The 27,918-nt window shown below is 45.4% G+C and overlaps 1 long non-coding RNA gene across 1 annotated transcript in view; it reads left to right on the forward strand.

The window, feature by feature from the left end:
- Window positions 1-5,851: 5,851 nt before the first annotated feature.
- Window positions 5,852-27,918, forward strand: part of LOC137304721 (uncharacterized) — a 45,767-nt gene continuing 23,700 nt past the window's right edge. Inside the window, exons 1-2 of the long non-coding RNA XR_010958628.1 lie at window positions 5,852-5,975; window positions 6,266-6,386. This is a non-coding gene — a long non-coding RNA (uncharacterized lncRNA). The remainder of the gene's footprint in view (window positions 5,976-6,265; window positions 6,387-27,918) is intronic.

Genomic DNA, 27,918 nt, shown 5'->3' on the forward strand with positions numbered 1-27,918 from the left:
TGGGATGCAGTACTCCAACGGACACAAACCCAGAACCTTTTGACATACAGCCAAGTGCCAACTGAACCAATGTGACACAGTTAAGACACCATCATCGAAGGTCGACTGGCCTCGGAGCTCCTGTGAGTATCGTCCACACAAGGCAGGATGAGGCAAGTCCTTCAGGTGTCACATTTGGTGATCTCAGGCTGCACGACCGTGGGTGATGTTGAGAGTGGGACAAACGTATTTAGCTCCCAGTAGATGACACAAGGCTGGGTTCAGTGTGTTAGCTGTGGCGCAGTTGGTACCCTCAGCTCTGTGTCAGAAGGTTGTGGGTTTGAGCCCCACTCCAGAGACTTGAGCACAAAATCTAGGCTGACAATCTAGTGCAGCACTGAGAGATTGTTAGAGATGCTGTCTTTTGGATGAGGCTTTATTGAAATGTGTGAAAATTTAAGCGAGCTCCAGTGCGAGCATGTGACATTCCAACTCAACGTTCCTCTGTGCACTCGGCCCAGACGGTTGTGCCCCAAGCACTATAGGAGGGATAACTGCCCTATTGTCACAAATAAACGCTGAAATGCTAAGGAAATGTGCACATTTCATAAGGAAAGGTGTCAGCTGGGGTTCAGTTGGTAGCACTCTCATCTGTCAGAAGGTCGTGGGTTCAAGTCCCACTCCCGCGACTTGTACACACAATCCAGGCTGACGCTCCCAGTGCCAGTACTGAGGGAGTGCTGCACTGTCGGAGGTGCCGTCTTTCGGTTGAGACGTTAAATCAAGGCCCTGCCTGCCCTCGCAGAAGGATGTAAAAGATCCCGTGTCACTATTTGAAGAAGAGCAGGGGAGTTCGCCACGATGTCCTGGCCAATATTTTTTTCAACGTCACTTAAAAACAGGTGATCTGGTCATTTATCTCATTGCTGTTTGTGGGATCTTGCTGTGCGCAAATTAGCTGCCGCATTTCCTACATCACAACAGTGACTACACTTCAAAAGTACTTTGGGATGTTCTGAACACACATACGAACATACGAATTAAGAGCAGGAGTAGGCCATTCGGCCCCTCGAGCCTGATCTGCCATTCAATAAGATCATGGCTGATCTTCAACCTCGACTCCACTTTCCCGCTCGGTCCCCCAAATGTGGAACAGTGTTCGCCCCCTCCAGCGTTGAAAGCCACAATCCCTGTCAGAAATATGGAATATGTTGAAAGGCATCAGGTGCAATCTTTAATAGAAGATAAACACACATTGTTTTGTGGCCCACCAGTGTGTGGTGCCTGTGTGTGTGTACATGTGTGTCTGTGTGTGTGTGTGTCTGTATGTGTGTTGTCTATGTGTCTATATTTGTGTGTCTATGTGTGTGTGTGTGTGTGTCCATGTATGCGTGTATCTGTGTCTGTGTGTGTGCGCCCATGTGTGTGTGAGTGTCTGTATGTGTCTACGTGTCTATGTTTGTGTGTCCGTGTGTGTGTGTGTGTGTGTGTATCTGTATCCATGTCTGTATGTGTATCTGTGTCTGTGTGTGTGCGCCCATGTGTGTGTGAGTGTCTGTATGTGTCTGTGTGTGTCTGTTTGTGTGTCACTGTTTGTGTCCATGTGTGTGTGTGTTTGTGTGTGTGTGTGTCTCTGTCTATGTTTGCGTGTCAGTGCTATTGTGACATGACATTCCCTGTAGAATTTGTCCAGTAACATAGAACAATTTACAATGTAATTCACATTTGCTGATGACAGCTTAAAGGAACTTGCAATATCTTTGTAACAAAGGCTAAGTTTCCTACTTTTATTCTGGACAAAGAAAAGCAAAACATCTGTCCAATTGTTACAAAATACTCTCTCGGATCAAAAACAATTTAAATTCTATTGGAGGAGTATAAATAACGCAAAGTTTTAAAGACTCCACTGAACGTAGAAGTGGGAATCCTCGTTATATCTCTTTTTGAGGTCAAAATCTTTCTAAGAATCAGGATTTAACTCACATATCCCTTTTTGATTTTTTGAAAGTCTTCATTTCAGCATTAGGGGCTGAGTGCACCATCTGGGGAATGTGGCTTAGGGGAATTTCTGGGTAACCTAATCCAGCGAGGAGCTGAGCCATACAGACCAGGAAGGCCTCAGGCCCGATTCCCCAGGCCCGTGCTGAGTTACTGATTTCAGACAGGGCAGCTGTAGAGTCGCTGCTCTTGGGTTCAGTGCCCCTCGGTTACAGATGGAGAAAACTGACCAGGGGTTATTCACGCCTGCTCACTATCAATGTGATCTCTGCTGGAAGCCCTGATGTCAGGTGATGACATCATTGACTCTGGTGCCCCTGGCAATTGATTAGCCGACTAACTCTCATTGTCAAGGCTTAAAACTGTATAATGGCCAGTTGGGCCACGTAATGGAGGGCAACCAGTACCTGTGGAATCATATACCCGCGAAGAATCAGTACCTTAAAGATAGTAGTGCAAGGAACAAAAGATACTGAACCACACTGTGTGACAGACACAAATTTAACACACAGTGTTCAATGACGCATTACTTCCTAAATCACCCTGCCTTAATAACTGTGTCTTTGCTGATGATAATTCATCTCCCTTGCATTGCCAAACTCAATATCTGCTGTTATCCCGAGTGATGCTATCTACATTTGCTCTTTAAAGCACGCTTTAAGCAGGTTTATTAGAAGACTCGAAAGGGCAGTCAGTAAAGTTCACCATTCTTACTTTGAAATGCTTCATCTGAGAGACTGATGCCAACTTTTCTCACTGCTTATGCTGGTAAACTGGCCGTAACCCTGGCAGACAGGGGCGGGGAGGAAGATCGGGCGGGCAGAGAAGACTATAAGAAGCCCAAATCAGTGCGGCAACGGGCCCGGGATAAATAGGCCGTGGTCTAGAAGCTGCTTTAACTCAGTGCTATGGGTGCCCGGGTGCTGCCTGCCATTGAGCCCGAGAAGTGGGAAGGGGCGGGGGGAAGTCGGGGGGGGGGGGTCGCAGGAGGAGCTGGAGTCCCAGATGCCCAAACCTGGCCCTGCGCCTTTGGAGTGAAACCCAGGCTACAGTAATATTCCTGACAGAATGGTGAGAAGGTTCGGAGGCTGGTACTTGGTGCAAATTCACACTTTTCTGCTCATTTGTGCCAAAGCAACTTCAAATTTGAGACATTTTAAAATGCCAAGGTTTCCCATTGGAATAACACCTCCTGGCCTTGGGAGTCTGGCTGAAGCAGGAATGTGAGACTTCTGCTCTGGTGCAGAGTAATTACAAAGTCGCCTGCTCGTCTTCCTCTGCTCTCATTAACATTTTTTTCTTCTGCAGCAGAGCAAGGATGAGGAGTGATTGTGGGGAGATTGATCAGATTGGAATGAGCATCGGACAAATGGGCCCTGGCCAAGTACCTGTTTAGATCATTGTTGATGGGATCCCAGCTGGTGGGGAACCCGTTTTCCCGGGCACTGAGACAGGAATTTGTTGCGCGCACAGAATGATAGAATGTGACAGCAAGCAGGCTGCTCAGCCCATCAGATCCATACTTGTGTTTTTCTCTATGAGCTAGTCTAATCCCACACTCCTGCTCACTCCCTGTACCATTCCAACAAATATCTATTTCCTTTTCTGGCATTTAGCGCACAGACACACACAAAATTCAACACGCACAGACACACACACACACAAAATTCAACACGCACAGACACGCACACACAAAACTCAACACGCACAGAGACACACACAAAAAACTCAACAAGCACAGACACACACACGCAAAACTCAACACGCACAGACACACACAAAACTCAACACGCACAGACACACACACACAAAACTCAACACGCACAGACACACACACAAAACTCAACACGCACAGACACACACACACACAAAATTCAACACGCACAGACACACACACACACAAAATTCAACACGCACAGACACACACACACACAAAATTCAACACGCACAGACACGCACACACAAAACTCAACACGCACAGAGACACACACAAAAAACTCAACAAGCACAGACACACACACGCAAAACTCAACACGCACAGACGCACACAAAACTCAACACGCACAGACACACACACACAAAACTCAACACGCACAGACACACGCACGCAAAACTCAACACGCACAGACACACGCACGCAAAACTCAACACGCACAGGCACACGCGCAAAACTCAACACGCACAGACACACACGCAAAACTCAACACGCACAGACACACGCACGCAAAACTCAACACGCACAGACACACACACGCACAAAACTCAACACGCACAGACACACACACGCACAAAACTCAACATGCACAGACACACACACGCAAAACTCAACGCGCACAGACACACACATGCAAAATTCAACACGCACAGACACACACACGCAAAACTCAACACGCTCAGGCACACACACGCAAAACTCAACACGCACAGGCACACGCGCAAAACTCAACAAGCACAGACACACACACAAAACTCAACACGCACAGACACACACATGCAAAACTCAACACGCACAGACACACACACGCAAAACTCAACACGCACAGGCACACATGCAAAACTCAACACGCACAGACACACACGCGCAAAACTCAACATGCACAGACATACACTCACGCAAAACTCAACACGCACAGACACACACACACAAAACTCAACATGCACAGACACACACGCACAAAACTCAACATGCACAGACACACACACACAAAACTCAACATGCACAGACACACACACATGCAAAACTCAACGCGCACAGACACACACACGCAAAAATCAACATGCACAGGCACACACACACAAAACTCAACATGCACAGACACACGTGTGTACTCAGACATGCACAAACACACAGGCACACACACGCAAAACTCAACACGCACAGGCACACACACACTCAAGGCTCAACATGCACAGGCATACACACAAAACTCAACACGTACAGACACGCACATACAAAACTCAACACGCACAGACACACATGCGTACACTGACATGCACAAACACACACGCACACAGGCATACACACACGCAAAACTCAACACACACACACCAAACTCAACACGCACACAGTTCTATGAGCTCACAATCATGGTCTTTGGAATGAAAAATGCATCAGCCACATTTCCAGTGATGGATGAACTCTGTCCTGATGGGAGGGTTCAGGTTATGCACTGAGTGTCTGCAGTTTCCATTGCTATTTGCAGTCAGCCATGAGATGTACACAGATAGACTAAACTGATTACAAAATGAAGGATGAACAGCTAAAGGTGAAAACTGTCACCATTAATTTCTGACCATTTTCTTCAAAATGGGCGCCAAGATTTTCTTTTGTAAATGAATGGATGGCATTGATGCAGTGGTGATGGGCAGCTCAGGAGCTGAGGTACATTATGGCCAGTGAATACAGCTTTACATCGACTGACGCTGTTTGACCTGATAGTGCACTGGTACAGAGTTAGAATGAGAAGTTCTATCCCCCAGCTCTCTCACCCCCACCTTGATAAGCAAACACCCACCCACACAGCAATGAACCCCATAAACCGTAAATAAAACCTCACGCAGTAAACCTAATAAAGTTTGTGGCACATTTCGCGAGAACAGCTGTCAAGGATGAATGACAGCAAATGAATATTTCATAAAGAAGAAATTAAATCCAGCTCAAGTGAATAAATAATACATTGGTTTTGAGCGGTATAACTTGCTTTAATATGAGAAGGCCATTAGCAGGACCAAGTTTATATAAGAATCACCCTGAAGGATTCTACGTCAGGTCCTGTTCCAACATTTGGAACTGAGGAGTGAAAAATATCTCATTGGAGATCGAGCAAGTTTTTTTTTAGCTTTATATTTAAATTCTTCCCCCAGTGTCTCCTCGGCCAGTAAACAGGCTGAGTCATTTCAAAAGAGATAACAGAGACGCAACAAAAATAATCTTTAGCTTACTGCAGAGCACGATGAGAGCGAAATAAATGCCATAAGAGAGCTTCAACAAAGACAAGGTACCGTATTTTTTAAAATGAGCATCTTTACTATAAACTATTCGACGAGTTGCTCTGTCTGTGGGGTGCATAAGATTAACAATGATCAACTTGTGAGTGAGGAATGGTTTCACTTATTTTTTCCGAGAGAGATTTTGAGCAAGTGTTGCTTTGCAAAGATATTTATAAAACTAATGAAAGCTCCAGGATCTCATTCCATTGATCCGATTGTCTCAACCTGGAAAGATTGCTGCTTCCAATCCATATCAAGGACTCTAAAAATTGTATTATTTTTCAATTTAATTTTGCAGGAGTCAATCCCCTCACCGTTCAATGTGATCTTCCCTTGCGATGTCATGGTAACAGCTCACATCAGCCGTGTGGTGTCCTGAATACAGTAACAGCCAGAGGATTTGGGTGCGAGGAAGAGAGGTTGTGATTAGTCGATAGGGTCATTTGAAATAATTCAAGTATTTTGATATGAAGCAGAAAGAAAAAATATTAATTATTTTTGGAGAACACATATCTAAAAAAATGAGTGCCTTCTGCATTGTGTCTTGGGTGTTGCTATTATAGAATCATAGAATGATGCAGCACTGGAGGAGGCCATTTGGCCCATCGTGCCCGTGCTGGCTCTTTGAAAGGGCTATCAAATTAGTCCCACTCCCCTGCTCTTTCCCCATAGCCCTGTAAATGAGCCCCCTTCAATTCTCTTTTGAAAGTTCTTATTGAATCTGCTTCCACCGCCCTTTCAGGCAGCGCATTCCAGATCATAACAACTCGCTGCGTAAAAATTCTTTTCCTCTTGTCGCCTCTGGTTCTTTTGCCAATTACCTTAAATCTGTGTCCTCTGGTTACCAACCCTTCCGCCACTGGAAACAGTTTCTCCTTATTTACTCTATCAAAACACAAATTGGAGTTGTATTCTCTAGAGTTTTGAAGGTTAAGGGGTGATCTGATCGAAGTTTATAAGATATTAAGGGACACAGATAGGGTGGATAGAGAGAAACTATTTCCGCTGGTTGGGGATTTTAGGAGTAGGGGGCACAGTCTAAAAATTAGAGCCAGACCTTTCAGGAGTGAAATTAGAAAACATTTCTACACACAAAGGGTGGTAGAAGTTTGGAACTCTCTTCCACAAACGGCAATTGATACTAGCTCAATTGCTAAATTTAAATCTGAGATAGATAGCTTTTTGGCAACCAAAGGTATTAAGGGATATGGGCCAAAGGCAGGTATATGGAGTTAGATCACAGATCAGTCATGATCTTATCAAATGGAGGAGCAGGCACGAGGGGCTGAATGGCCTGCTCCTGTTCCTATGTTCCTACGTTCCTAAAACCCTTCATGATTTTGAACATCTATTAAATAGCCTTTTAACCTTCTCTGCTGTAAGGAGAACAACCCCAGTTTCTCCAGTCTCCCAACATAACTGAAGTCCTTTATCCCTGGTACCATTTTAGTAAATCTCCTCTGCTCCCTCTCTAAGGCCTTGACATCCTTCCAAAAGTGTGGTGCCCAGAAGTGGCCACAATAATCCAGCTAGGGCCTAACCAGTGTTTTGTAAAGGTTTAGCATAACTATAAAGGTTGAGCTAATTGGTTCATAGGAACCATTAGATATTATCGATTACTTGGTTACTATGGGCCAATTAGACGTCTTGCCTAACTTTGGATTCCAGTTTCTCTGCTCCTGGCCTATTCTAAACCCATCACCCCCACTGCTGTGCTGCCTGTATCCGTCTACCTATTGCCATTACCCCTCCCCCTCACTCCGAGTAACCCCAACTTCCTCACCATTGGACTCTGGTCTCACCGTTCTCTCCCAGCCTCAGCGTCAGGCCTCCTTGCTCTCCCCAGACTCAACATCTGTGTTCCGTTCCCCATCCCTAAACCTGCCTCTGGTCTGCTCGCTGGGCAAGTGCCTAAAAGTGTTTTGTACAATAAATGTCCACTAACCAGTAAACACTCGCTAATCTGATTAGTCATCCCTAGCATGACTGGTAGACAAAACATCCAGGAATTAGATGAGATTATTTAGCACTTCTGGACGTGTGGGCATAAATACCAAAAATTAAAAAAAATTCCTGCAATATTCACAAGCATTGTCATTACAACAATAACTGGATCACAGAAAGGTTATACAGATTGATTTAAAAGAGAATCATCGAATCATATGGCACAGAGGGAGGCCTTTCAGCCCATCGTGTCTGTGCTGGCTCTTTCAAAGAGCTATCCAATTAGTCCCACTCCCCTGCTCTCTCTGCACAGCCCTGGAATTTTATCCTTTTCAAGTATTTATCCAATTCCCATTTTGAAAGTTACTATTGAATCTGCTTCCACCGCCCTTTCAGGCAGCGCATTCCAGATCATAAACAACTCGCTGCGTAAAAAAAATTCTTCTCTGGTTCTTTAGCCTATTTTTTTTTCCAGCAAGAGGGAGAGAGAAAGAATGAGTAAAAAGTGAGAGACAAACAAAGAGATACAGGGATGGCAATACGACAAAACATGTATGAGCCCGAGTGAGAGATAGGGGGTCGATTTTAACTCTAGCGCCCGGCGGAGACTGGGGAGGGGGGCAGCTGAAAAAGAGTGGGTTACTTACCTGCTTGGAACTCGACCCTTTCCCGTCATCTCCAATATTCCACGGGCAGAGGAAGGGCCTGCCTAAAGTAGACGGGAGCCTCATGAATTTATAAATCGGGGGTCCAGTTACGTCAATTAGGACCCTGGTGGTATTTTAATCGGGGCCTGAGTGGGGAAGCCGTCGTGGCTTTACCGTCCAGCTGAAGCAAGTTGGCAACTGGTAGGAAGAACAAAGAGGCCTTCTGGGCAGGAGTGCCCCTCCGGGCCCCACAAGGAAAATTGTGGCTCTCTGTCTTCCGGCCTTCCCCCTTCCCTCTCGTGAGACCCTCCCAAAACCCCCTCCCCGCCACTTAGCTGGAAGTAAGCGTGCGGCCTTGGGCCGGCCGATCTTCCTGCTTCTGGCGGGAGAAAAACTAAATCACCAGTGCGATTTCCTGCCGGAAACTTGCTCCGAGTTAAAATCCACCTCATAGACATAGGAAGACTGGAGGATAAACAGAGAGATAGGGAAAGATAAAGGATTTGAAAACGGGAGACAAGCAAAGGGACAACTTCAGGAAGAGAAAGACACACAGACATACATACACACACACATATATACACACACAGACATATACATACATACACGCACACGCATATATAAACACACAGACATACACACACACACGCATATACACACACAGACATATACATACATACACGCACATACATATACACACACACAGACATATACACACATACACACACGCATATACACACACAGACATATACATACTTACACACACACGCATATATAAACACACAGACATACACACACACGCATATACACACACACAGACATATACACACATACACACACACACATATATAAACACAGACATACACACACACACCTATATACACACACACAGACATATACACACATACCCACACGCATATACACACACAGACATATACACACATACACACACATATATAAACACACAGACATACACACACACGCATATACACACACAGACATATACACACATACACACACATATACTCACACACAGACATATGCACACATACACAGGCATCTACACACAGACATATACACACATACACACACATGCATATACACACACATACACACACATGCATATGCACACACACATATACACATGCAAAATTTTAAATTCTGTCTGTGACCAATGCCATGGGAGATGAGCCAATGTGAATAATGATATGGGTTTGATTTCACTCAGTTAATCACTTCTAAACCTTCTATTAAAAAGTGGAGGTTCACTGTTGCTGTCATAATGAACACGTTCTATTTTCTGGTGTCTGTCTCTGACTACATGTGAGGTACTAATCTGAAGGATAAAGGTTGGAGAAAGGAAAGCATTGGCTTTTCATATTGTGTGTGTGAAAGTCCTTTGTTCACTAATCAAGGTTGTTCCTTCATCAGTTACGTTACCACATGGTTTGCAGGTGCTGTCTATCAAGTTAGGCAAGTGGCAACAAGACAGATTTTAATTATACTTCTACTGCTGAACCAGCACTTGAGATAGAATCATAGAATTTTATATTACAATAGGAGGCCATGTGGCCCATCACACCTGTGCTGGCTCTCTGAAAGGGTGGGGGGGGGGGTTGAATTTCTTAGAAGTTCTCCCGTTCGTCCACCATAGCTTCAATGATGGGGCAGAAACCCCGGGAAAATGGCATAAACGCCGGATGAGCGAGAGAATCCCTGCGGATCAGCCACCATCTAAATGAATGGCGGTGCAGGCTCGAGGGGCTGAATGGCCTACTCCTGTTTCTAAGCTTCCCGTGATTCCTGAGTTATACCGGCGTCATTTCACAATTGGCTCTGCAGTTGGCACAGGGACTCGCCTGCCCTATCCCCAACCACGGCCAGCGTGCCTCCGCCCTGGCAGCCCCGTGCTGCCACTTATGTGCTGGCACATGTCCCAAAGCAAAATTGCGTCGGCACAGCGATGGTAATATAAGGGCATTGTTTCGACTGTGTGCTACTGGCAGTGCGCTCACTCCCCATCCCCCACCGCGGTATAGCTCATCGGAAAGTCAGGCACAACCCTCCGACCGTTAATTGGCGATATCCCCCGTGGCTAGTGTACCTTGGACACCGATTGCAAAAAATAAGCAGTGTGTTGCTAGATCCCACTGGTTATTGTTTACTAATTGTACAATTCTCACTGTGGTAGCACAAACACAGGTTATTAAAGGATTTTCCAAACAAAAAAAATCTACCATAGAAAAATTCAACCTTGAGAGAAATCACAGTGGCCAGTTGGATAGTTTCCAATTGTTTACAAGCGGGGTAATGAGACACTACACTCGCCTTATAATTGGAAACTCAAAAACCCCTCAGGTAAAATACGAACCGCCTGGAAAGTACAGGATGGAATATCATTTACAAATGCCGTCAGCTGACGTTAAGCACAGACACATGTGAATCGCAGGCCGAAGGGCTGACTTTCATTTCGAAGCAGTGAGCTTCTCGTCCTCCTGCTTTTCGAAGCTAAAGTAGCAAAGAGGCACAGGTTTAAAAGTATATATACGTGTATTTTTTAAATTGATTAATCCAGCTCAAGCACAAAGTCCGTGGGGCAAGATGTCACCAAGTTTGAAAAGATGGGGGGAGAGAGAAAGCAATTTAAGTGACGCCAAGCTTGACTTTTGAAAACTTGTAGATTGTTGGAGGGATGGTTTATCCCCATAGCCGTTAAATATTAAGGATCTGAAGTAGAATTAGACTGGATAATCTTTGGACTTGAACCTGAGCACTAACTGGCATGAATTCGTCACTCACTGTATCAAATCCTGCCTTTGTCGGAGTCATTTTGTTGATAATCGGAGAGACAGAAAGAAAGAACCTGTGCATTTATATTGCACCTTATCACGTCCCAATGTGTTTTACAACCAACGGATCACTTTTTTACTGCAGTTACTGTTCTGTAGTCAAATATAGCAGCCAATTCGCACGTAGCAAGGGCCCGTAAACAATAAATGAATTAATATCTCTGGTGGTGTTCTGGAGGGAGTAACAGGACCCCCTGCTCGTCTTCAAATAGTGCAGTGGGATCTTTCACATCCACCTGAGCAGGAAAAGAAAAAAAGGATTTATATAGCGCCTTCCAAGACTTCAGGGCATCCTAAAACTCTGCACGGCCAATAAAGTATTTATGAAGAGTAATCACTGTTGTAATGCAATCTACTGACTGCGGGCAATGCTATGGGCAGTTTACTAGGTTAGAGCAAATTTTCTGATTGTGCCTCCATAATAGACCAAAGACCATAGGTCAGCAGATTTGACGGTGCCTGCATAGTGTGTGCAAAAGGGGAGAAACGAAACCGTTAACAAAAAAAGCTGAATGGAAATATTCCCAAAGTGGAATTTTTATATTTCACATTTCAGCCTCTAAGTAAAATCTGTTCAGAATCAGCAGATCCTTATTCCGGTTGCATTCTTGCCCCCTTTCGCTAAATACTAGCCCTGCTTGTTCAGCTGGAGTTGGTGTTGCTGAGATCTGTAGATGTTTCCTCACCAAGGTCTTCAGCTCGGGCAGCAGGTGTCTTTCATTTCCACCTCAAAGCTGAATCCTCTCCAGTATATAAGTTACAGCTGGATAAATACTGCTGAGCTTTAGTGTTGCTGTTTTGATTGGAATGTAACACGTACAGGGATACATTACAGAGACGCCGCTAATGGTTTTCTTAGACGTGCATATGTGGCCTTGTTTACTAAACTGTTGCTGGAATGAAATTCCACTTGGGGATTTAGGCTTGTAACATCTTAGTTTGATAAACTTTGAACAGTGCTAAATCTTGTTGCTTTGGTCAGCTGTGCACGTTACCCCATCGCAGTGATTATCAGTCCATCCAGCCGAGATGGACACTCAGAATTTCCCTTTGCCCAGATCAAAGTGTGCACTTTCTGCTCATAGTAACCCACCTTGCTTATGGCTCAGTTGTTAGCTCTCTTGTTTCTGAATCAAACAGTTGTAGGTTCAAGACCCACTCCAGAGACTTTGAGCACATAATCTAGGTAAACACTTCAGTGTAGTACTGAGGGTGTGCTGTATTGTTAGAGGTGCTGCCTTATCAGATGGGATCAACTGAGGCCCTGTCCACCCTCTCAGGTGGATGTAAAAGAACCCACAGCCATTATCTTGAAGAAGAGGAGGAAAGTTCTCCCCGGTGTCCTGGCCAATATTTATCACTAAAACAGATTATCTGGTCATGATTGTGGGATCTTGCTGTGCGCAAATTGACTGCCACGTTTCCTACATTACAACAGTGACTATAATTCAAAAGTGCTTCATTGGCTGTTAAGTGCTTTGAGGTTGTAAAAGGCGCTATATAAATGCAAGTTCTTTCTTAAGTCAGTGCAGGGTGGAGGAGTCAGCAAGGCTTGAGGACAGCAAAGTGTGTGCAGGGATGCTGCTGGGGTTTAAACATTAAAACAGCACAGTTTACCAGTACAAAACACTGGTAAACCTTTTTTAAAAAATTGTCCTTGAGATGTGGGTAATACGGTATGGGTGACAGGCTCCCTTCCCTGAAGGAAGTTAGTGAACCAGTTGGGTTTTTATGACAATCTAGCAACTTTAATGGTCATTTTTCTGATACTAACCTACAAGCGACCAGATCTATTACTTGCCATTGTGTCATATCTTCTACAAGCTTAGCAAAAGGCTAATACACAAATTGATTTCTGGATGGCTTTCCTGGGTACATCATCAAAACTCAATTACCTGAGCTACAGAGAGACATCACGTTATTACTTAACCACAAGGCATATACCAAGCTCGAGGTTAGAAGGAGGATTGACTGTAATAATACTGACATACATTGAAACACCTCAAACACTGAATTACTTTTGAGGTGCAGTAACTGTTGTATAAGCAAATGTGACAGCTATTTTTCCTCTGCAACATCAAAATTAGATGAATGACCAGTTTTGCTTGATGGAGGATTCCTTGCTCATGAAGTAGTGCCATGAGATCTTTAAATCCAACTGAGCAATCAGAACAGATACCGAGCATCTTGGTTTCATGTCTCATCTGAAGGCCAATGAATTAGTGAAGACCAGTGTTTGGTATTTTTCAGGAAACAAGTAAAGGCACGATAGGCCGACTGGCCTCCTTAAGTGCTGTAAACCTCTATGTCGGACTGTTAATCAGCTCGCAAATCCTTCCACTATTTCACACTGTTCTCCAAGGGAAGAGTGTGAAGATATGAGAAACTAACAGTAATGTTCGGAGTTCTGCACTTTGTTTCCTGTCGATTATGCAGCACTTTTCTTGTTCACATTCTCTTCTCAATCACTAATCCAGCGATGTCAGCGTGGCCCAGATTGTCTCCCCAGGGTTCAAAGTCCCACGTCACTCCATGAGAAACACTTTCTAATGAACATGGTAAATGTATGATATGGAATAAAAACATTTACAGTCTTATTTAAATTAGTCTACTCCTGATAACTCAATGTAATTTTTTCCATGAAAAAATTCAAATGACAGAATTAGCCAGTAATTTGAATTAACATACTTTGAATTAAAAGGAGTAGATTTTATTTATTAAATTAATTCATTTGATGATAATCTTGTTTCTATATTATGCAAAACTATAATTAATCTTCGAGACATTATTATTTTCTACTGTGACTCCTTGTAATATTCCTGTTGACAGCACTACCATCAATACCACACAGCAGCTTATCAGTTATGCCAAACTGCCTCTTTGCATTATGCAGTTTTGACAGCAATCTGCGTCATTGCTCCGTCTCGAGCACTCAAGATCGCATTCACGAGTTTCCATTCAGAAGGCGGTGACAGAAAGTGATGTGTGATTAAAGTGAGCAGTGGCGGTTGTGGCTGGCTCATGTGTTTTAGGGTTTGTCTCTGGATCTGTTGAATGAGATGCCTCTTTTGCCAACTCTCCTCCATTTTGTCGCTACTTGTCAAATACATGTTCAGGGGTTCTCTGGAATCAAATAAAGCCATTTGCTTGATCCTAGTGTGTTCCTAAGCCAGCCGTGGCTCAGTTGCCTCTGGTTCAGAAGGTTGTGGGTTCAAGACCCAAAATGCTTTACAGCCAATGAGTTTTAAAGTGTTATAATGTTGGAAACATGGCAGCTAATTTGTGCACAGCAAGATCCCACAAACAGCCACATGATAATGACCACATAATCTGTTTTTATGTGTTGGTTGAGGGATAAATATTGGCCAGGACACGAGGGAGAACTCTTCTTTGAAATAATCCCATGGGATCTTTTACATCCACCTGAGAAGGCATACAGGGCCTTGGTTTAAATGTCAAATCCGATAAACAACAACTCCAACAGAGCAGCGCTCCCTCAGTACTCTGCGCTGGGAGGGTCAGGCTGGAGTTTGTGCTCAGGTCTCTGGAGTGGCACTTGAACCTATGACCTACTGACTCAGAAGGCAAGAGTGCTGCCCATTGACGCAAGAGATTTGCTTGGCCACCCGCCAAGAGAGGCCTAGCCCCCTCCCTCCCCATCCCTGGAAATGCTCCGATCAACTCCAAGCATGACGGCCAAGCCAAGAGTAAAGGCGGGTTACCAATTCACTACTGCCAGTTTTACACACACCAGCAAAGTTTAACGGTCCGTCTTACATCTTTCTCTCCTTTATCTATAACTTAGATGTCCATAACTTAGAAAAAGCTCTTACCTGTCAGGAGAAACACAGTATTATTACTGTAGGGTTGATCCTGAGCAAATCTCTCCCTTGTCTTCCCCAATGAGAAGCTCTGACATTTCTGCTGAAGTTTAGCCAAAACCGCAGAATGAAATATCACCACTTCATTTGGTGATTAATAAATCATTCTAGCTCCATGATTATGTGGCTGGCATGCTGGCCGCTCCCCGGGGGGGCCAATCAAATGATATCAGCTCAAACTGAATAAAACTTTGCCCATGCTAAATTACATAATGGAACAACGTCAATTAGGTGCCAGGATTTGGGCTTCTACACGCAGAAACGCTATGAATAGGCTTCATCGATGGGTAAATTTAAATGTTGAGTAGCTGAACCACACAAATCAGAACAGTCCAACAAGAGAGAGTCTAACCACCTCCTCTTGACATTCAACGGCATTACCATCGCCGAATCCCCCACCATCAACATCCTGGGGGTCACCATTGACCAGAAACTTAACTGGACCAGCCATATAAATACTGTGGCTATAAGAGCAGGTCAGAGGCTGGGTATTCTGTGGCGAGTGACTCACCTCCTGACTCCCCAAAGCCTTTCCACCATCTACAAGGCACAAGTCAGGAGTGTGATGGAATACTCTCCACTTGCCTGGATGAGTGCAGCTCCAACAACACTTAAGAAGCTCGACACCATCCAGAACAAAGCAGCTCGCTTGATTGGCACCCCATCCACCACCCTAAACATTCACTCCCTTCACCACCGGCGCACCGTGGCTGCAGTGTGCACCATCCACAGGATGCACTGCAGCAACTCGCCAAGGCTTCTTCGACAGCACCTCCCAAACCCGCGACCTCTACCACCTAGAAGGACAAGAGCAGCAGGCACATGGGAACAACACCACCTGCACGTTCCCCTCCAAGTCACACACCATCCCGACTTGGAAATATATCGCCGTTCCTTCATCGTCGCTGGGTCAAAATCCTGGAACTCCCTTCCTAACAGCACTGTGGGAGAACCTTCACCACACGGACTGCAGCGGTTCAAGAAGGCGGCTCACCACCACCTTCTCAAGGGCAATTAGGGATGGTCAATAAATGCCGGCCTCGCCAGCGACGCCCACATCCCATGAACGAATAAAAAAAAAGGTTCAATCCCAGGTCTCTCCTGAATTTGCTGATCTCTGTCGGGATGGCAGATGGAGACACAACAATTGGGTTTTAGTGGCTTTGTGTTAGGGAGGGGGAAAATAGGCCAAGCTTCCCACTTCTGATCGCTATCCATTTCTATCATAAAGAGCATGTGTGTGGACATTGGATGAGGATAGGATCAGGCTCATCTGTGACACGCCCAAAGTAAAAAAAAACCTGTTGACACTTACTGTCAAGGCTCATTCATGATTAATGGCCACCTGGACAAGGTACCTGAGGATGAGTAGTGCTGATGGAACAATGCCCAAGGAAGGAATCAATGGCCCAAAATCTTCTGGCCGCCCACTGCAACTTTGACAGGAGACTGGAAAAACCCTCAAGGGAATGGGGATGCACCTGGTTACATCTCTGCTGCTTCTATCAAATGATGGGCCGGGGACAAGCCCAGAGATTCAGTAGGCTGGGAATTCCCATTCCTGGCCTTGGATGGCGATCCAGCATACCAGTGGCGTCTGGTAGGCCGAGTGAGATAAGGCTTACTCGGCTTTGTCAAGGACACAATTGGCCAGGAACTTGTCAAAAGAGGTAAAAATTAAAAGAAGCTCATTCCATTTATAATGGGTTCTAACTCCCTGCCTCTCCATTTATAATGGGTTGTCACTCCTGATGTTTCCATTTTTAATGGGTGCTAACTGTGGGTCACTCCATTTATAATTTATTGACTCTCAGAATTGAAATTTAAGGGTGTATTTATACTTCATAGAGTGAACTGAGAGTAAATTGATTCACACTGGCTCTTCCACATTCAATCCTGCTGTGCAAATCAGCTTCAGTTCCTTTGATGTTCTGACATCAAAACATTTCTTGTAAATAGCCGCCACATACAGCAAAACGCTGATAATTAGTACAAGAGTGTTCATCTGCCATTATTCCGATTGTGCATTAGTTTGAGAGTGAGTTAGTGGCACGTTTATGCCATGTGTACAATTGGAAGTATAAACTCCATACACAACACTAGATAGAACAGGCCCGAGGGGCTAAATGGCCTACTCCTGCTCCTATGTTCCTTTGTTCTACTTCACTTTCAATCCACACTGTAAAAGACCACATCTATACTTAGTTCTGGGATATGCAGTTTGGTTGTGAAATCTGCAGCTGTCAAGGGTTTCACTTCCATTGTTCCTTAGACGTTGCTTAGGTAACGGCCTGGTTAGTGTTGCAGTGAAGCAGAAGGGTGTTGAAGGTGGTGTGTGGATACACCCTAAGGTTATGTTCAGCTGCTCAGTGTACTAACGGGAACATTGTTCGAGAAATTAGCCAGGCTGTCCGGTAACGGTACAGATTTACCTCCAGTGCACAGAATCAGTAACGTGACCGAGATTTATGCACAGAACAGGCCGGAACCGTAATACGGGCGATTGGCACAGATTCCAGAGGCCCATCGATGGAAATTTGAGGGGTTTTCATCGATCGCAGCCAGGATGTCCCACTTCTGCACTCACATAGAATCATAGAAAGGTTTACAGCGCGGATCGAGGCCATTCGGCCCGTCGAGTCCGCGCTGGAACTCCTTGCACATTCCGGGAAATTTCGCACGCCCCAGTCCGGGGAAACCAAGGGGCTTTGCAATTCCCTGATTCAGGGTCCCGGCATGCACCAGGAACCCCAAAGGGGAATAACCCAGCTATCCTCTCAACTATAAGGGCCACTGACTTCATGAAAAAATGGCCAGCTTACCTTTTGTCCATTCACTGGGTTTTACTCGACACAATGGCGTAAGTCACGATGCAACCCATCGTTGTGTCACTTGGTCGTAAGATCATCGTGGCCAAAATGATGTACGGCTCTCTTCTGAGTTTGTACAATTTCCCATCAACGAAGACTCTGCCCCTTCTGTCCATGGATGTCTTCAATCGTTACCCAACGGAGCGATAACATAGAGACCAGAAAAGACCAAGGCCTCGATTTGAACTCCTCCTGCCTGGAGGAAATCAGGCACGGGGGTGGAGGGGGGGGGCAGTTAAAACGGAGCAGGGGAATTAACCGCTCCTTTCCCACCCTGATCTGGCGGCTTTCAATTTAAAATCGCAGGCGGCAAGGACACAGAAGTGAACACGGACTCCAGGCCAAGGAGGAGTAAATTAGGAGGAATGACCAAAAGCGTGGTTAAAGAGGTGGGATTTAGGGAGGGCCTTACAGGACAAGAGGGAAGTGGAGAGATGGAGGGAGGGAATTCCAGAGGGCGGGGCCCAGGAGGCCGAAGGCCAATGTTGAGGCAAATTGTGGTGGGGGGGGTGGGTGGGAAGGAGAGGCCAAAGTTGGAGGAGCGGCCTGTAAATAAAAAAGGGGTCCCTAGAAATTTAATTCCACAAATACAACAGAAATAAAACTGAATTAAATCATAATGTTTGCCAGAGTTCCTTATTTTGATGGCACTGCTGAATCTTAATGAAAATAATTGTAGCCTTAAGGCAGTCTTTTAACTGCTTGCTAATGGTACATTATCCTCTTCGGGATCTTCAGGCTGGATCATGTCTTGTTTTTTTAACACTATCAATTAATTTATGACTCATGGCGCACACCAGCTGTTGTCTGTCGGAGCTCTCCAAGAACTGGAAGGCCCTGCGTGGGACATGTTTTTTTAAAGCTGTGCATGCTACTTCCTATTAAAGGGGCAGCAACATCTGCCACAGGATATATTACTGTACCAGGACTGAAAAACAAAGCTGTGCTCATTAACACGGTTGATGAGCTTTTCATATTATTGATTGCAGCTGTCCTTTTGCTCAGTGGCCCCTCTGAATCAGAATGGTTTGCGGGTTCCCGTCCCACTCCTGAGCGCATAATCCAGGCCGACACTCCAGTGCGGTACCGAGGGAGTGCTGCCCTGTTGGAGGTGCCGTCTTTCAGATGAGATGTTAAACTGAGGCCCTGTCTGCCCTCTCGAGTGGATGTAAAAGATTCCACGGCACTATTCGAAGAAGAGAAGGGGAGTTCTCCCTGGTGTCCTGGCTGATATTTATCCCCCAACCAACATCACTAGAACAGATTATCATATTGCAGTTCGTGGGAGCTTGCTGTGCGCAAATTGGCTGCCGCGTTTCCTACATAACAACAGTAACTACACTTCAAAGGTACTTCATTGGTTGTAAGGTGCTTTGGGACGCTGTGAAACATGATAAATAAATGCAAGTCTTTCTTTCTTTCTGTTAACGCTAATTAAAAATGAAGACCCCCTCCCACCAATAACGGAACAAAACAAAGGGGAACTCTAAACTAAATTATAGTACTATTCCTGGTGCCCACCGGTTGCAGGAGGCCTCAGGTGTACCGGTGGTCACCGCGCACTCCCTTCCCAGGACCACCCGGGCGCGGACAAGACCGCGGAAGAGAGGCAGGCAGCCAGAGCGAACCCCCACACTCCCCCCGCCCACCAACTCTGCTGGAATGCGTCCATTCTGGAACTATGGATGGCCACTTTGGCCAGGCCCAGGGGCAGACCCACAAGGAGGTCCTCAGACTTGCCCGCTCCCCCCTCCGCACTGGGCGGCCAAAGATCAGGGGCGTGGGACTGAAGTGGGCCCAGAAGTTAAGGATCAGCCCCCTTCATATAATCGAACAGGGGGCTACATAGTTCTGTTTTCTGCCCAGAATCTTTTTTTTTAACGACTGATGGTGAACGCATCCCAGGTCACTATCAAGAACATAAGAAACAGGAGCAGGAGTAGGCCATGTGACCCATCGAGCTTGCTCCGCCATTCAATCAGATCATGGCTGATCTTCGACCTCACTCCACTTTCCCGCCCGATCCCCATATCCCTTGATTCCCCATGAATCCAAAAATCTATCGATCTCAGCCTTGAATATACTCAATGACTCAGCATCTACAGCCCTCTGGGTAGAGAATTCCAAAGATTCACAAGCCTCTGAGTGAAGAAATTCCTCCTCATCTCAGTCTTGAATGGTCAACCTCTTATCCTGCGACTATGCCCCCTAGTTCTAGACTCTCCAGCCAGGGGAAACAACCTCTCAGCATCTACCCTGTCAAGCCCCTCATAATCTTATATGTTTCAATGAGATCACCTCTCATTCTTCTAATCTCCAGAGAGTATAGGCCCATTCTACTCAACCTCTCCTCATAGGACAACCCTCTCACCCAGGAATTAATCTAGTGAACCTTCATTGCACTGCCTCCAATGCAAGTATATCCTTCCATAGATAAGGAGACCAAGACTGTACACAGTACTCCAGGTGAGGTCTCACTAAAGCCCTGCACAACTGTAGTAAGACTTTGTTACTCTTGTACTCCAACCCCCTTGCAATAAAGGCCAACATGCCATTTGCCTCCCTAATTGCCTGCTGTACCCGCATGCTAACTTTTTGTGTTTCTTGTACCAGGACACCTAAGTCTCTCTCAACATCAACATTTAATAGTTTCTCACCATTTAAAAAAATGTTCTGTTTTTTAAAGATGTCAACAGGGTCCAGGGAAGGGGGAAGATCTCCTCTTTGCCTTCAGTCAGCATCTTTCTTTGATGGCTCAGCTAGAGACTGAAAAGCCTACATATTGGACATCGTGAATGCAAACTGAAACTCCCATTCCATGATCTCTCCACCTCATGAACAATTGATTGTCTTTCCCATGCCCATTACCGCTAGTTGTCACCCTCCCATTGTTAATAATTGGTAAATGGCATCTTCTGTGTTTTAAAATGAATGATCCCGATATTTTGTGCAGCTTAATGTCCATCAACTTATACCTTTTCCCAGGTCCGATGAATGAGCCAACAGCTTGAGCGGAAACATACAGTGGTTTAAATTGCTTCACAGTCTCTTTCCGAATGAAACTGCGAGAGTACAGGCTTATCAGCACCGCTATGTCTCCGCGAGAGGCTCACTACATGATGTGATACTATTGAAATGAGTACGGAATGAAATATTTCTCAATAATCCTGGTGTCCCGTCCTGCTCCCGCTTGGCACGCAGTTCATCCATTTAAAATGGGCACTAATAGTCTGCAAGGTTATCCCCTGTTAGCAAAGGATCGCAAAGGCCTTTGTTTGTCTCGTCATTCCATTGCAAAATATGGCGATTGTCTTCACAGAAATTCATGCAAGACGATGCAAAGAAAGAAAAAACGAAAGATCTTGCATTTATATAGTGCCTTTTACCACCTCAGGATGTCCCAAAGCGCTTTTCAGCCAATGAAGGGGTTTGATAGAGTAGAAGTGGAGAAAATGTTTCTGCTTTTGGGGGAGACCAAAATTAGAGGTCATCAATATAAGATAATCACTAATAAATCCAATAAGGAATTCAGGAGAAACTTTTTTATCCAGAGGGTGGTTTGAATGTGGAACTTACATGGAGTAGTTGAGGCAAATAGCATAGATGCCTTTAAGAGGAAGCTGGAAAAATACGTGAGGGAGAAAGGAATAGAAGGACATGGCGATAGGATTAGATAAAGCAGGGCGGGAGGAGGCTTATGTGGAGCATAAACACCGGCATTGACCAGTTGGGCCGAGTGGCCTGTTTCTGTGCTGTAAATTCGATATAATTCCATGTAATTTCAGTTCCAGATGGTTATAATTTAAAGTTCTGGCCTTTGTAGTCCTCAGCACAATATTATTATTCAATCCTTTAAAAATCTGTATGAATTGCTTTGGAGTTCCAAGTACGCTGAGTAATTTTTGCATTATTCATGTTGACAATGGTTACCACGGCAACAAGGGCCAGCATATTCAAAGTAAAAATAAAATTTGCGTAATGATATGCCCTCGGTGTTATCGCACTGCTTTGATATACCTTCAAACATCTTCCCTAGTATTTCAGTTATCTCTTCGTGGGACAGGGTGGCAGTTAATTTTTATTATCCGTCCCTGGTTACAAGCAAAAGAAACGATACTTGGAAAAAAAAGCGTTCGATTTTCATATCGAACGCGATGCCGTCATTGGTTTTGTTATCAGATCAGGAAAAAAGGGGATGTGCGGAGAAATAAGGACTAAATATTGACCGTTGCTGATTGCTGCTTATTACTGAAGACAATACAAGCTTATTAGGCACTGCTAGTGTACTCAGATCAACAATTCTTTCAAGGCCAATATTAAGTCCTGTGTATGTATCATGGTTACTTAGCTTATTGCTATTTATGGAACGCATACTACAATAACATATAGCAGCACGAACATTCTGAGGGGAAACGAATCATTTCATTGCACAGCGAATGTAGATTTTAACAATCATTTTTCCTGCACTCTCCCTTCAACGCTCAAGGGGAGAAGGGGCGACTGAAAGAAACCAGTAGTCATTTATTTAGCGTCTTTCACAACCTTACGACACCCCAAAGCGCATTGAAGTGTAGGCCCTGTTGCAAATATAGGAAACGCAGCAGCCAATTTGTGCACAGCAAGGTCCCATAAACAGCACCGAGATAAATGACCGGCTAATCTGTTTTAGTGATGTTGGTTGAGGGATAAATATCGGCCAGGGCACCGGGAAAAACTCTTCTGCTCTTCTTCGAGATAGTGCCATGGGATCATTTATGTCCACCTGAGAGGGGCCTCGATTTAACGCCTCATCCAAAAGACGGCACCTCCGACAGTGCAGCACTCCCTCAGCACTGCACTGGGAGTGTCAGCTTAGATTTTGCGCCCAAATCTCTGGAATGGGTCTTAAACCCATGACCTTCTGACTCAGAGGCGAGTGTGCTATCATCTGAGCCACAGCTGACACAAACATCTCTGTTTATAACGCTCAGGGCTGTGAGGAACTTCACTGGACTACAGTGCTTTCCACTTAACTCGCAAGCTCTGAGCCGGGATTTAATAGTATGTGGAATACGGTGGTGTTCACCGCTCCAACTCAAAGGCTTTGAGACCAATTGTAGCGCCCTTTGACCTTTCCATCCCCCTCCCCCCACCAACTGGGATGAACCAACTTCCCACATCCCAGGAGTCGAGCCATAAACGTTATCGGTCCGTATGACCCGGTCATCGGGCGACGCACAGTTGAAGTCCAAGTTCCTGTTAGGTTATTGAATATTTGAAGTGATTCTTTCTCAAACAGCCTGGTGTTCAGTTACAGAACACAACACAGCCGTGGCCTGTTATCAGCGGTTCGAAACTCAACACACGCCAAACATTAACACGGGGGCAATCTTATTTAAACCTGACATCGCTCATGCCAATGAAGAGCTTTGATAAGGTAAATCATTGACAACTCTGTCAATTTAAGATCATCACCAAAGGAATAAAGGAAGAGATTAGGAGACTCTTTTTAAGGCAGACGATTGTTAGGACATGGAATGCTTGACCAGAAACAGTGGTGGATGCAGAATCTATGACAGCTTTTAAAAGGGAAGTGGATCAATATTTGAAAAGGAAAAATGTTAAACGGTTCGGAGAAAGGGCAGGGGAATGGGACCGAGCGGAGAGCTCTTTCGGAGAGCTAGCAGAGACGTGATGGGCCAAACGGCCTCCGTCTGTGCTGTAACAGTCCTGGGGCCTGGAATTCCAGGAGTGCTGCTCCTCAGGTGCAAGACTGACAATGGACTTCGAATCATGGGGACAGGGTCAGGTAAATACTCGATCCGGGCGGCCCATGCCCGAAAGGGCATGTCAGAAATGCTGCCTCGGCAGAACACCAGAAATCGGAGAGGTGCCAAGCCACCCCGATGGCTGAACAGAGGCCCGGAAAGAGCAGGACATGATAAGGCTGCTAATCTTGTCTTTTGCATTGAAGGGAGCAAATGCCTATGTCCAGAGGGATAATCAGTCCTCTCTGGGATTGGTTACCTTTGCCTGTAGTACTTTCTGGAGCCTTCACTAGGCCCAGACCTGGGGTTACCAACCCTCCAGGATTGTCCTGGTGTCTCCAGGAATGAAAGATTGATCTCCAGGACACTGCTGCGAGGAAACCCAGGGGATAAAGATCACGGGGGCATTAAAATAAAGTGTGTTTTCATTTCTTTGAACACTTTTGTTTATTAGCTGTAAAAATATTAAAGAGGGCATAAAACAAAAGCTGTTTGACTGGGTGGGGCGGTTGGAGGTGGGGAGGTCATCGGGATCAAACCTCCAGGAATACATCCAACCAGAGTTGGCAATCCTAGCATGGACAGAACTCCTGCCGACCCTCTGGTGGGCAAGTGTTCCCTTGGGCCTAACGGGGGGGGGTGAAAATGGAGGAATTCCTGACAAGCCTCCTCGACAAGGGGAAAGGGTGGGCTGAAGTCTCGTGCTCTCCTGCCCAACCCCCTCCTCTCCCCCCTCCCCACCCCGGCCAGAATTCCCTGGGCTTCAAGAACGGGATGGAATGTGGATCGGCCCCAAATTCCAGTCCCCCCGGTGGGCCGTGCACCTGTACTCGGCCTTCACTGGTTCCCTGGAATTTTAGGGCCTGTGATAGGGTTGCCAACTCTGGTTGGACGTCTTCCTGGAGGCGTCACCTCATGACTTCGTGCCGCCAAACGCCCCGCCCCCCACGCTCCCGCCATTGGCCGCCCAACGTGACCATACCTGCCGTGCCCCGCCTTCCCACGGCCAATCGGGAAAGTGAACAGCCTCTTCATTTCCCACTTGACTGTCAATCAAACAGCCTTTTCTCCCACGTCTGATACTTTTATAACTAATAACATAAAACAGAAAATTAAATAAAACACAATTTTTTAACACCCCTATGATTTTTCAACTGGGTTTTGCTTGCTGCAGTGTCTTGGTGACTAATCTTTCATTCCTGGGTGGCCCTGTTCTGTGATGAAGTTTTTCATCCCACAGAGTCAACAGCAGTGACGAAGAGCATTGCAAAATTTAAAAAAGCAACGGGGTAGTTAAAGTTCCAATTGTACCGTGAATATATCTGAATTTGTATCTGAACCTTTAAGAAAATCCAAGTGCTGAGTACTGGCTGTGATTTCAGATTATTCTGACTTCCTCTGCCCTGCTGTGAAACGTTATTTAAATGCTATTGAAACAATCTGCTTCCTGACAATGCCGTTCCTTTTGTTTCTTGTTATTTTTGCATCCAACTCACATTCCAAATTGAGAAACAAGTGTTCGAAGGGTTGTAAAAAACTTCCGCTGGGTGTGGTCTATATTTCCAAGGTTGTCTTGTTCTGTCGAGCAGGTGTAAAATAGAGTCGCACACAGAAAGAAAGAAAGATCTTGCATTTATATAGCGCCTTTCATGACCTCAGGATGTCCCAAAGCGCTTTACAGCCAATGAAGTACTTTTTGACGTCTAGCCAATGTTTAATGTAGGAGGGTAAATTCTACCAATTAGTAGCCCTGATGCAGGGCTCGGTGTGACAGGAGAACATTATGGGAATTTTTGCATGGGATTTTCAGTCCGTTAATTAGACTCCAAAGGGCCTCTTGTGTGATTCTGGTGTGAGTTAATGCCAGGACCTCGTGTCTAGTGAGGCTGCATGCCAGGATGACTGGCACTCCCCCCTCTGAATTTGCCCTTAAATACTTTTCCTGTGCCATCGTTAGGTGCTATCCATGGCTCAGTTGGTAGCATTCTTGCCTCTGAGTCACTGAAGCTTGTGGGTTTAGGTCGCCTACTCCAAAGACTTGAGTACAAAATCTAGGCTGACACTCCAGTGCAGTACCGAGGGAGTGCTGCACTGTTGGAAGTGCCGTCTTTTGGTTGAGACATTAAACCGAGGCCCTGTGGACATCAAAGATCCTATGACACTATTTCGAAGAAGAGCAGGGGAGTTCTCCCCAGTGTCCTGACCAATATTTATCCCTCAACCAACATCACTAGAAAAATAGATATATCTGGGTCATTATCACATTGTTGTTTGTGGGATCTTGCTGTGCGCAAATTGGCTGCCACGTTTCCTACATACCCACAACAGTGACTACACTTCAAAAGTACTTCATTGGCTGTAAAGCTCTTTGAGATGTCAATGGCCCAAAGCAAAACAGTACCACACTGCATCTTACATCTCTTTCATTGAAATTTGCAAGCACCAAGGAAGGTGCCCACATCCAGGAGGGTGCAGATACTGAGCCTGAGGAGGTAGCACAGGCTGAGACCGAGTCCGCAGGTGAGCAGGAGCAAGTGGTGAGGGCGGCAGAGCAGCAGGAAATGGATGCTATCGCCAATGTTGCACTCTGTAGTGAGTGCTGCCATTCCTTCTTTGGAAAAATGATGATTGCATGCTCCCTTGCATATCAAGCCTCTGTCAATTGCTTGATGTACTTGTGGAAAGCTAACTGACTGATTTATCATGCGTTGAAGGTGGTGTCTTGCAAGGATCCAGTAGCATAAAGTTGAATACTGTAATGACCTTCACACACGTGGGAAGAGTCGTCCCTACCGACTATGAGGCAGCTTCTTTTTTGAAGTGAAGGGTGCCAGAGACACGTCTCCTCTGAGATGCCCAGGGCGGGACCGTCTGGCCAATAAATGCAGATCTTGGGGTAAGGATGAGTGTACATATCATATATGATATATGGTCACACATGCCATTTTTTCCCCTTTAAGAACCTCCAGAGGCTGACACTCCAGTGCAATACTGGGGGAGCGCTGCACTGTCAGAAGTGCCGTCTTTCAGATGAGACGTTAAACCGAGGCCCTGTCTGCCCTCTCGGGTTGACGTAATTGGTGGCACTATTTCGAAGGAGACCAGGTGTCCTGGCCAATATTTACCCCTCAACCAACATCACCAAAACTGATTATCTGCTCATGATCACATTGCTGTCTGTGGGATCTTGCTGTGCGCAAATTGGCTGCCATGTTTCCTACATTACAACAGTGACTACAATTCAAAAGTACTTCACTGACTGTAAAGCACTTTGGGACATTGCGAGGTCATGAAAGGCACAATATAAATACAAGTCTTTTTTGCATTAATAAATCTGGACCCTGCGGCCAATTTATTTGTTGGTATTCATGATCCAAAAACATTGATTTTTGACCTGAGCACTGACATTACTTTACAGCCTCCCCCCACAGTTGGCTGTGTTGGGAAATCTATTTTATTACGTGGCAAGCATCTGGCAATTCAGCACAGGATAAGCTCTACTCGAGAACTGCAGCATGACCCCCGAGTGCTGAAAGCTGATTACACAGCCATCTTACTGATGTCCTTTTATGCGAGCGGATTGATGCTGTTTTAAGCCTCGAAAGAAATCAGGAGGTTTCTGCAGCAAGCACTCGTCATTCCAGATTACAGAGCACGCCGTTAAGGCATTAAAGGGAGGGGAATTCAAATAGCAAAGCAAAATGGGCGTCAGGATCGGAACATAAAGAAAAGAAAGAACTTGCATTTATATAGCGCCTTTCGTGACCTCAGGATGTCCCAAAGTGCTATACAACCAATGAAGTTCTTTTAAAGTGTAGTCACTGTTGTAATGTCTCCCGATGAGCCATCAGAGAGAGGCAGGCGCGAAATTGTAGCATGTGCCTCATTTGATTATGATTGGCACAAGAAATTCAATGACCTGACCAGAGCTACTAAGGTAAGATTCCCACTCACATCTCTCTTACTCTCTGCTTAGCCCGGCACCACCTGTCGCCCCAGCGCACATAAGTCTC

The sequence above is a fragment of the Heptranchias perlo genome, chromosome 38 (assembly GCF_035084215.1).
Source record: "Heptranchias perlo isolate sHepPer1 chromosome 38, sHepPer1.hap1, whole genome shotgun sequence".
Classification (NCBI taxonomy): Eukaryota; Metazoa; Chordata; class Chondrichthyes; order Hexanchiformes; family Hexanchidae; genus Heptranchias; species Heptranchias perlo.